Source organism: Crocodylus porosus, unplaced genomic scaffold (assembly GCF_001723895.1).
Source record: "Crocodylus porosus isolate Cpor-Errol unplaced genomic scaffold, CroPor_comp1, whole genome shotgun sequence".
Taxonomy (NCBI): Eukaryota; Metazoa; Chordata; order Crocodylia; family Crocodylidae; genus Crocodylus; species Crocodylus porosus.
This window is the reverse complement of record NW_017728886.1, coordinates 148,295,037-148,307,060: the sequence shown is the minus strand read 5'-3', so window position 1 is coordinate 148,307,060 and position 12,024 is coordinate 148,295,037. Positions and strand designations below refer to the sequence as shown.

Genomic DNA, 12,024 nt, shown 5'->3' with positions numbered 1-12,024 from the left:
GGGTCTTGAGATGGAAACAAAACGGGAAGTGGCATGTTTCAATCTATCAGGCTGAGAGCAGGTAATATCCCATTAACTAAGCTTGTGCTGTTGCTCTTACAACTCACCTGCCAGCATGACTGCTTTGGATTTCATTTTCATTTTCACTCTGGTTTTCATTTTCCTCTGCATTTTAGGGCTGATGTAGTACACTAGCTTGTTACCACTGCTATTTGTAATGCTGTTTCATAGCACAATAGCATATTTTAAACATGACAGCATTTTTGAGCTGTTCCAAAGGAGCTAAGTGGCTTTTAAGATGACTGCTCTAGAAAGAATTCTCTGGCTTAACAGCATCTGGAAAAGGGCAAGAGAAATATACACATTGCATTCTAGTTAAGGAAATGACAAGCTCCTGTGCTGTAATATTTAACCATAGTCTCGAGTTGGGACCATTTATGAGCTGTTACATACAGCTGTAATCACACACAGGCTCAGAAAGGCTTTCCACAAGACTCTCATTTGTTTTCACATTCGTTTTGTAAATGAGCTTGTAATGTGGTGCAAATGGTTGTGAATGGACATTAAATGAGGCTTGTATGTGAGCTTATCCTTTGCAAATATACATCCCATTACAAAACCAAATAATCAGAAGTTAAGCTAAATAGCAGCAGCAATGAAAAAGGAGCTGTATATGCTCCTGCTTTACAGATCCAGAGTTCTGAAATGTGGGTTTCCTGTTTAAACTGTTTTCCCTCTGGCCTCAACTTCTTTCTCCATACTAAGCTTACAATATATTTTGTATTGCCAAAGATACTTTGAACAGAAGACACTATGCTCCAACAATCAGTTTTTCCACAGGAAGCCATTCCAAGAACCTGTCCCACACTACAGTATTCATATGTAGTTCTTGTTTGACACTAGACAGTCTATTTCAAAGGGATATATGCAGCTGGTGCACTAGCTGCTATTTGCAAGCTAAGGAAAGTTCTATTGCCTCTCCACAGTATAGGATAGTTATCTGGGTTTCTTGCCTGTGACTGTTGCTAAGCAGTAGCATTTTTCTTTGCAGGGTGTAATGGAGTGCATCAGAAAACAGCCTGTAGGATGCAAAGCAGAAATTCAGGTTAACAAACCATTTCTAACACACTCATGAGGCCCAAAGCTATCCCAGCTGAAGTGAATGGCAAGAAACACCCATTGACTTTAATGGGAAGGGGATGACTTAGCCATCCAGGCAATTAGAGGAGCACATAATTCTGACCTTTTTTGTGAAGCTTTGTGAAGAGCACTTTGAGTATATGCAGTTTGAGCAGTTTTTGAGCATTCCAAGGGCAATTCCACACTGAGGTTGAGTTTTAAAGTTTGGGCATCTTACAACTGATGCTCTCCTTACACCTAGCTATTTCATACTATAAAGTAGCAAGAATCTGGCCCTAACTGGCCAACTAAGAATTCCCACATCTTAGCTGAAAGAAAGCTTGCAACTTCCAACCTCCCACAGGCAAGAAGGGGCAGGGCAGAGCATCTCTGCTCTCTTCTTCTTCTTTTCTGGAAGAGGGACTCCATGCTGCTCTAACTTATGGTAGCAAGAGAGAGTTAGCCATGTTAGTCTGAAATTAGGCAGAAGGCAAGGCAGCATGACTCCTTATAGACTGAAGGCAGGGCAGCATCTGATGAAGTGAGCTCTTGCTCACAAAAAGCTGTGCATCTCTGACTCAGTCTATGGGGTGTATTTTTACCTTACCTTCTTCCTGACTTTGGACTAATACAGGTAACTACTTCTCTCATTTTATAGACTAACTCATTCAGAGGCATGGGCTTTTGTAAGCTACAGCTTACTTTGACAGATGCTATGAATGGACTTAAAGAGAACACAGGTACTAAATAGAAAGGAATAAGGTCATTGAAATACAAAGGATAGGGAAAAGGGAAGTAAAGGAGGGGGCAGTGTTGGGAGAAGAGGAACTGAAGATCAAAGGGAATACATAAAGTGGTTAAACTGTTGAGGTCATAGAGATTATAAAAAGGTCATTGAAATAATGGGATAAAAATCCAGAGTCTTTACTGAGACCATTATTTAACACAATCCAGTCTGTGGATGATTCTTGTTCACCAATTTCACGTTCAAGTTGTTTTTTAAAATTTTGTTTTTTAAAGAACAGTTACTCTGACGGAATGACTGGGGAAGTTAATACGTCTTTTGTATTCTTTTGGCTTTTGTATCCTTCTGGAATTGATGTCAGATCAGTGTCCATTTGTTCTTTCAGGTAGGGAATGTCCAATCTAGACAGCAGAGGAGCACTGTAAGTAGGTGATGGCATTATGCCAGTGGTAGAAGGGCAGGTAGAGGAACATATGTTATAATAATGTTATAGTTTCATAGTTTGTAGGGTTGGAAGGAACCTGAGCAGATCATCGAGCCCGACCCCCTGCTATGGCAGGAAAGAGTACTGGGGTCAAACGACCCCAGCAAGGTGTTCATCTAGCCTCCTCTTAAAGACCCCAGGGTAGGAGCCAGCACCACTTCTCTTGGAAGTTGGTTCCAGATCCTAGCCGCCCTGACTGTGAAGTAGCACCTCCTGATAGCTAGCCTAAATCCATGTTATAATCCATGTTGTTTAGTTCAGTAATTATGTGACCTGTGTTGATGAGGGGTGATAATAGGAGTTAGGTAGTCTGTTGCTGGAGAGACATTGTTTGCTATCTGTAAGCCTGGACAGGTGTAGATATTCAGGATAAATTAGGTTTAGTTGCTTATAGTGTAGCATTTTAGTAGGCCTTAAGTATTGTATTGGGAAGTATTAAGTATTAGCATAAGAGAAGTAGTATAAGATATAAACCAGAACTAAGTCCCCCAGTGTGAATATATGATGATGTTGTTGCCAATGTACCTGAGGTATACCAGGGGAATGAGAGGTCAGCTGCAGAGGATGTGGGCTTCATGGTCTGTCATAAATATATTTGCATATTGGGACCAGCACAGAGCTATCTTGGGCCAGGCCAAGTAGTGCTGCACCCTGTGAGAGACACGGGCAAAGGGAGCCTGTGGACCCAGAGCAACCTATTAGTAGTCGGGGAGTCCAGACAAGGGCAATCAGAAGTGGTGCTCCAAGACACATTAAACTAAGTCTATTACCCTAGTAAGGGGGCTCAGCCCACACCAAGGCATTGGTGACCTGCCTGGCCAATGAACCTGAGTGATTTGAGTTTAGTGCTTTTGAGTTTCCTTCTAGTCCTTTAAAGAAGAGGCACAGGCACTGCCCCACATGAGTCCAATCCTCATGCAGCACCAGGAAGGGAGAGAACCAAGTAGAAATTTGACTCACGATCAAGATCCGACAACAACGCCCGAGTGGAAAGCGGTGGGGTGTACGGGAGGAGGAAACCCACAGAAGCACAACACAGACCTGACTGCACTAAGTCCACCAAATGACCACAGGTACCACCTCCCTATAATTAAATACTCAGCTTATAGGAACAGCAAGTTGTGGTAGGCAAGACGAGGAAAGTGCACTGCTACCAGGTGAAAAACAAAAAACAAAAAACATGTGCACCTCCCAGCAGCAGTTTTCTGGACATGAACCTGTCACGGGAGAGTTTTAAGGTGGGATTTGAGGGAGACTAAGAAGATAGCTTTGCAGATGTTTATAAGGGGCAAACAGAAGGGACAGCATAAGAAAAAGCATGAAGACAACAAGGGAGAGCCGGAGAAGGTAGTCAAAGGCTCAGTCCTGAGTGAGAGATCATAAGAAGGGTGTGGACAGGCATAAATGGGCTTTGGAAGTGAAAGCAAGTAGTTTATGTTTGGTGTGATAGACAAGCAGCAGCCAGGGGTTGGGTCTGGGGTGGGGGCTCTCCCAACTGTGCCTGCTGAAGCAATTCCATTTTATAAAAAGAACTGCATTCCTTGGGCTACAGGGAGGATATCATGCATACAATTTTTTCATGAAAAACTGTGGAAAGTATTGGGCCCAAGGAAATGGGAAAATGTCTGAAATCTCAAACTTCCATGAATCTGAAAAACAATTGTTCTCTCACCACCTCTCCTCTTTATAGTCTTCAAGAGAAAAAGAAAGCTTACTGTTATGTTTTACCATTGGACTGGGATTTGCAAGTTCTGGGTTGAAGACCTGGTTCTGCCATAGGCACTGTGAGTCCCTGAGTTTCTTTGAGTTTTTCTCTACTTGTAAAAATGGAAATTAAGTTTTCTTTATCTACCATCTGTCTTGTCTATTTAGTTTGAGACCTTCTCCTGTTGTGTGCCTGTACATTAGGGCCATGAACATGAGGAGGCCTTCTGGAAACTACTGTAGTGCAAATAGTAGCGTCGCATGATCTGTACTGAATTTTAAGTAACAGTACCAAGAAACTTGGAGTTGGGAAATACAGCAATCTACTGAGCCAGCCATATTGAAGATGAACCAGTTCTTTTCAAATTTCTTAATTATTATAGTTTTCTTCTTCAGTTAAAGAAAAACTTGGGAGAGTTGGAGAACTAACAGAAAACCCATTTCTTTGCAACATCTCCGATTGTGGTATTGTTGACGTGTAGTGGGTGCACGCAGGCATACGTGAACCCCCTGAGCGTGGCAGTGCACCCCACCGTGACAGTGCTGGCAGTGTCTGAGGGTGATTGCAGACCACTGGTCAGTGCTCACCACCCCCCACCCCTGCTACTGATAGTGCTGCGGCTGCCTGTGGCAGCTCCCCAGTTGCCTCCACCATGCTCCCACCACCAACAGTGCCACCGTCACCTGTGGGAGTTCACCTTGCTCTCCCAGCCTCCGGGGGCACATGGTGTTCATGGTCTGTGGTCTGGAATGAATCAGAGAAAAGTCATGCTACTTGTGGCCCGCAACAGGGTTTCTACCTGAGAACTTGACTCAAGACAGCACTTAGGCATGTGCTTAAGTCACTTGGATTCCAGACTTATTCAGAAGTGTGAAGGCCTTCCCGAGTAGGAATGCTTTCCTGGATCAGCATGAGGGGTGGTGACATGAAAAGGAGCTTAGCAGCAGATTTTGCTCTTTCTGAACGTGAGCAAAATGTGGCTTTATCTGCCATCATCTAATGCTTGCTACTGACTATAGCATACCTCCTAGCTGAAGCTATTTTCCTAATTTGTAGAGTTGGTGAGTTATCTAGGTCCAGTTTGGAATGGTGTCTCAACTACTGTGGAAGGATTTTTCCCCTCTATTTTTACAAATGATGTAATAATCTAAATAACTCATCTATACTAATACAGGTCAGACATCAATGATAATAATAAGATGTATAATGGAGGCATGGTAGACAGATGTTCAAGTTAAAGTTGAGATAGCACATCTACAAAACAAGTGCCTGCTTTAAATTACTTTAAAATTTAGGAATATTTTTTTCCAGGCTCAAATATGACATGATTAGTGTCAGTTGATGGATTTTTTTGGTTGAATGTTAATATGTTCTGTTTTGGTTGGTTGTAAAATAGAATAACATTTTTTTCTTCTTTCCAGATTCTGATTTGTTCTTGGATAACTCAAGAACAGCTTTTGTTGTTCAAAATCAAATTTAGTAAGTGATTAGTCCTTAATAAAGGCTGGAGCTTTGCAGATGCAAGATGCTGAATTTAAAATGTGCTGCAGTGCATCAGTTTGGTAATGTCCAGATCATCATGAAAATAAAAAAGCCAGTCGACTTTGATTATTTAGCTTGATGTTTAATTAATGTTTTTCAAGATGTTTTTTCAAATGATTTTGCTAAATCAATTAGAGCAGTTGCCATTAGTGATCACTTTAGTCCAGGTGGTAAGAAAGTTCTCTCAGTATAATACTATTTTTCCCATGTTCATAATTTTCACTCAATTTTTGATCTGACACTTGATTTTTGGCAACTTGTCTGAAGGTGGACTTTTTAAAAAATAACTCTGGGGAAAGAGTGAGATAGGGAATATTAGCTTCTTCTCTGCGTACATCCAAGAGTAAAATCTATTAATATCTTTTGAATAGTCTAGTCATTCACTCTGAAAAGAGCTATAGCAAAAGTGGCTGATACTTGAAATCTGAAACTTGGCTTAGAATATGTGCCCTGATCCAAAGCCTAGTGAGATTAATGGAAAGATTCCAATTACCTTCAGCCATGGCTCAGGACTACAGTCTCTAATGTGGTCAGTCATAGCCCCCTTCAGCTGTGCACCACTTGTAGACTGCACTCTGAGCTCACTAGCTTGTCGGGAATTCCTGCCAGAGCCTGTGTTGGTACAGCTCTAACCCGGGGAGAGGGCAGGATGCGAGTGCTGCCATGTTCACCCCACTTTCCCCTGCCACTAAATTCAGTGGCAGGCAAGAGAATTTGAGGGAGGTAAAGCAGCAGCAGCAGCAGTGTTCATTCCCTGGGTTTCAGGGCCACACTAAATAGTCAGTGAGCTCACCGTGCATATGCTGCACAGCTAAAGATGGGTTTGGCCACATTCACCACCCTACACCCTGGATCCGTCCATGGCAGGAAGAAACACTTTGTCAGAGGCATCAGGAAGTTGAGCTGTGCATGTAAAATTGCAGTTGCAACATCTATGTAAAAGTAAACTGATTCTTTATTAAGATAACTTTTTACAAGCATGGAATATTTTCACATTATTACTGAAGCCACAGCATGTGGAACAAAGGTAATGGAATTTCACTCACTTAAGAAGAACAGCATCAGAAGACAGTTTTGCCTGATTGTTGCAGCCACAAGGGAATAGCATGTCACCTGTTTTTCAGATTTAAATAGTATTGTATTTCCCTCTGATCTTTTAAGTAAACATTGTTCATGCAACATAATGCACACTCTCCAACTGTACAACAAAACAGCACATGAAACAAATTTCTTGATAGATTTAAGTGTTATTGCTTTTCACATCAACCGTAGTTTTGTTTCCTAGAGAAAAAGAAGTCCTCTTGATGAGCATTTGACAGATAATCTATATTCCAGTTCTACCTTGTCTAAGAACTCTAGAGATCATTTTATCTTGTACTTGTCAAAAAAATCCACAAGTAAATTTCATATAAAATGTGAAATCTCCTCTTTACCTCTCTCCTTGCAAGAGTTAAAACATTATAGGTTGAAATCTCAATTTCTACAAAAATAAATTTAAAAAATAATTGTAAACTGTTTTGGACAACGATCATGACTATATCCATAAATCAAAATATGACTTCTCTAAATAATTTTACTACTACTACTAAATGTTATCACTAAAATAGTCAGAAATGAACAGATTAATTTGCTATAGCTCTGATCCTGCAAAGATTTCTGCATGCATTTAACTTTAAGTCGCAAGTTGTCCCAATTAAATGACTGGACTACTCTCCTGCTTAAAGTTAAGCACATGCAGATATTTTATGCAGCACAGCCATAAAATACCCTATTAAAAATATTCAGCAATGTGCAACAGCTAAAAAGCAAAGGAGAGAAGGACACTTCCACTGCCCTACCACTGCAACATCAGGAAATTAGGTTAAAATTAGAGGTGCACTTCTGCCCTCTACACTGACACATACATGTACATCAGTCCAATATCAGGTTGGCACCGATATAAGAAAGCTGACTGTATTGGGAAAAAACAAAAGTCGGCTTTTTTTTTTTTTTTTTTTGACTGATGTGGCCGATAATTTGACCAATAAATGCCCTGTGAATGTGCGCAGTCACAGCGCAGCACGTAGGTGGTGAGGAGCACATCCCAGCAGCTTGGAGAGATGCATACAGCTGGTAAGTCTGTTGTGGTGGAAGGGAGAGGGGCAGGCAAAGGGCATGGGGCAGGCAGATTGAGGCCCCTACAGTGAGGGAGGAGTCAGGTTGGGGCTGGGGCTGCCAAGCCAGGGCAGGGCAGGGTGTGGGACAGAGCAACAGCTTGTCTGGGTGGACACAGGGAGGGGAGGCCAGTATGTCCACCTGAGGAGGGCATGGGTGGTGTGTGCCCCTGGATCTACATGAAGCAGAGAGGCTGCCACTGTGGGCTGGGGCTGTGCTGGGCTCTTCCCAGTGGAGGCTAGGCAGTGGCACTGGGAGGGAGGTTGGGGTGGGGGGCTATGGCAAATTTTGGGGTGGCTGCAGCACCCCCGTGATCCCGTCAGTGCTGCTACTGCCTGCCCCAAGTGCAGCCTGCCTCAGCCCCACAATAGGAAGAGCCTGGCAGAGCCCTGACCCCAGTCCACAGTAGCAGCCCACCCCATGAAGATCCAGAGGCACATACCCCACCATGCCCTCCCAGGGTGCACACAGTGGCAGGAACTGCCCCTTCTCCCTGTGCTGCTCTGGGCAAGCAGTGGCTCCATCCTGTACTTTACACCAGCTGGGCAGCACCTGCCCCAGCCCCACTCCCTCCCTCATCACAGGGGCCTTGATCTGCCTGCCTCCACATCCCTTCCCCTTCCACTTGCCAGCCAGATACTGCTCTTCAAGCTGCTGGGCTGTGTATAGGAAAGCAGAATCAGCCAATATGCCTGCTTAAAAATTGGCTATCAGCCCCCCAAAAATCTCTATTGGTGCACTCCTAGTTAAAATATGATCCGTGATGACCATGCCCTGTGCTATAGATGGCAAAAAATCCTAATGGCCTGAACATCCTGTGGATCAGTTTGACCCTGAGCACATGAGCAAATCCATCCGGATGGGTACTTGACACCTTCCAATTACTCACAGGAGCACCAACACACCCCAGCTAAAGTCCCCTAAGGACCAACATTTGATTACTCAGGGAACGATAACTTCTCCCATTCCCAGATTACTGTACACCCTACTCTTTGCAGGCCTCTACACATACTTTCTCCCTGCCACCGGGGCCCTTTTTTTGCCCTGCTACTGGGTCCAATTCTATGCCCCCTCTCTGGAGCTTGAGGTCTTACACCTCTTGAGGTCATGAGCTCACATGTCCACAAATGTGCCTTGCTGCACTGCCTGTCCCTGCTCCAAAATTACCCCCTGGGTAGTAGGAGTTAGTGTTATAAGGTTTTCTTCGATGAGGGTAGAAGGTTCTTCCTGGTCCCTTCAAGTAACAGGCAGAAATGCTGAAGCATGAAATTTCCAGACACCTCCCACAGAAATTAAACTTTCTTTTCCATCCCTTCATCAGAATATCAAATTCTCAAACCCACATATGACACACACATACTACTGTACCAAGTGCACTAGTAGCCTATCATATACTATACTTTCCATAAACTTATTGCTCCATCTTGAAGTAATTCAGAGGGGTTTTTCAGAAGACTTTTCCAAAACTTCACTCATCTGATTATTAAAAGCCTTCCAATGTCTAGTCTAAATTTGTTCATGACCAGCTTGTAGTCACAGTTGATCCTGTGCCAATTTATATTCTTTAATTGAAGCAGCTCTTCTCCCTCCCTCCTCAATGCAAGTGGATTTGTAAAAAAGGAGTCATAATGCCCTTCAAACTTAAAATTTTGCTAAGTGAAGAAAGCCATGCCCATACAGTAGGCTTTCCATTCCAACTCCCTTGGTAGCCCTCCCTACCTTTACCTGTTCCAGAAACAGGTTTCTAGCTCCTTGGTGTAGCTATCTGCTTATTTGAATGTCCTCTCTACTGCCTCTGTGTATTGTCTGTCAGGGTCTCTGTTTTACATTGATATTTGCCTTTTAAGTTTTTTTTTTTTGGTTCCTTTATTTTTTCTTCTGTTTTATAAATTACTAGCCAATTGCCCATCATGAATGACAGAGTATTTACATGACCTTCCCTCCTCCCCCCACTGACCCTTTGGAGCCAGCCATGTATATAGTACCTCCAGCACCACCACCTCCTCCTCCGGCACAGCAGCTCCCTCCTCACCGCTGTCCAGTGGAACAGCAGGGCTTCCTTCCACCTGAGGGGCTGGTAGCAGCTCCCTACCTCCCACCCACCCACCTCCTCCCACAGAGCAGTGGGGCTTCCCTTCACCTGAGGCAGCAGCAGCAGCTCCCTCCCCCCCCACACCTGCCTCCACCTCCTCCTGCAGAGCAGTGGGGCTTCCCTTCACCTGAGGCAGCAGCAGCAGCTCCCTCCCCCCCCACACCTGCCTCCACCTCCTCCTGCAGAGCAGTGGGGCTTCCCTCTGCCTGAGGTGGTGGCTTCTCCTTCCCCCCACCCAACCTCCACCTCCTCTCGTGGTGCAGTGGGGCTCCTGCCTCCCTGCCTGAGGTGGCAGCAGCTCCATCCCTGCCTGAGGAGGCAGAGCCCTCACAGCCAATCACCGCCAGCCCTCTCAGCAGTGCATGGGCAGTTGCCCAGAAGTGTTACGGACAGACAGACACACGGATAGACCGACTAAGCCCTTTACTGTATTAGAATTCTGTTCTTTGATTGTAAGCCACCCTGAGCCTCTGCTGGGAAGGACAGCATATAAATCAAATAAACAAGTAGTATTGTGCTCAGATTCCTAGTTGGTGCCAAAGCATTTGAATTCTACCCCTGTTGACTGTGGTCCATTTTTGGAGCACTGTACAATGAGTAGGCCATAACTTGTAAAATTCATCTTTAATTGCCTGACCACAGTCCTCCTTTAGGGCTGGTTCCTCACATGAGATTTTCTTTTCTTTTCAAATGCCTGTTCCTGAGGCTCTGACCTTTCCCACCCAGCATCACTGTGTGTTAACTCTCTCCAGGGTTTGCAGACTTCTGACAGATGTATGAAAAGATCACAACCTTTTGCTAATGTAGCTATGCCAGCAAAATCTCTAGTGTTTGAGGCAGCTGTGCTGACAGAAGAGGATGTTTGCCAGCTTACCTTATGTTGTTCAGGGACATGGCATAGCTTCACTGGCAGAAAACCCCTTCTCTTGGCATACACCGTGTTTTTTGCTCAGGGGCTCTACTGACTCAGCTATGCCAAGATAGCTGTAGCAGCAGAGGGTCTGTAGCACAAACTCTTACATTGCTACTTATCAGTGTTGCCGGAATGGCTGCACAATCTAGCTGGAATCAAATTGGTCATTGATACAGCTGCACATTTGCAAATACAGTAGTCAAAGAACTGGCAGTTGTCTCCTGCAGTGTAGGTAAATTGTGTGTTTTTGGTTCTGCTAAAGTTAAACTGCAAATATCCTCCTCTTCATTGAAGGATTGATGTCCTCAATCAATATGTACTGCAGCCTCTTTTATGAGGGTAGCTATGCCAGCAGAACAAAAAGTATTTCTGCTTCACACACCCCTTACGCTATTGCCCATTAACTTGGCATTTTTTTTTTCCTCTTTACCTTATACATTGCTTTTTACAGTATATAAATTGGACCATGGAGCCCTCATTCTGTCTCTGTTTTTTCTTGAGTTCCTTCAGCCTCACCATGCTGACCTTTTCTTTAGTAGTACCTCTCTTTTCCCCCCTCCCCCTATCATTTATCTGGTCAATTCAACCACCCTTGTGTATTTGAAGATATTTCTTTGAAGCAGAACTTCTCAAACTAAGGGTCACAACTAAAATTAGCATTGCTGCAGTGACAAGTGGGGAATCACAAGCCCCTGTAGTTCCTCTGAGCACCCTCATACAGCCCTGGTTTAGGTCTTGATAAGTAGTAAGAGGAAGCACACTGACAGTTACCATGTAACAGCTGAGGTGCTGTGACAGGGAGCCATTGAGAGGCGGGTCAAACATTGGCCTGCCCACCTGTCTAGGGCAGTCTGCCCTCATTCACCTTCCACATCTTGCTGTAACATTAAATTATAGTAAAGTGCATGAGGCTGCCCACTTAATGCTCCAATGCCTGGGGCATTGTACAAGGCTCTGACCTTCCCTACACCATGTCCCATGCCTTCCAGATAGCATCACCAATTGGTCACAGCTACAGCCCAAGGCCAGGCTAAACTCTGCCCCTTGCTGAGCCTCTAGCATTCAACTCTCACACGACCTTTCACATGGCAAACTCTCACTGGGCTTCATTCATACTGCTCCTCACTGGGCAACTCTCATAGATTTCATAGACATTAGGGCTGGAAGGGACCTCGGGAGATCGAGTCCAGCCCCCTGCCCAAAGGGCAGGAAGTCAGCTGGGGTCATAGGATCCCAGCAAGATAAGCATCCAATTTACTCTTGAAGGTGT

The 12,024-nt window shown here is 44.3% G+C and overlaps 1 long non-coding RNA gene across 1 annotated transcript in view; it reads right to left on the bottom strand.

Annotated features, from left to right (window-relative positions):
* Positions 1-227: 227 nt before the first annotated feature.
* LOC109315183 overlaps positions 228-12,024 on the bottom strand; it is a 35,379-nt gene continuing 23,582 nt past the window's right edge. Inside the window, exons 2-3 of the long non-coding RNA XR_002102456.1 lie at positions 6,642-6,708; positions 228-1,079 (exon numbers count right to left, since the gene is read on the bottom strand). This is a non-coding gene — a long non-coding RNA (uncharacterized LOC109315183). The remainder of the gene's footprint in view (positions 1,080-6,641; positions 6,709-12,024) is intronic.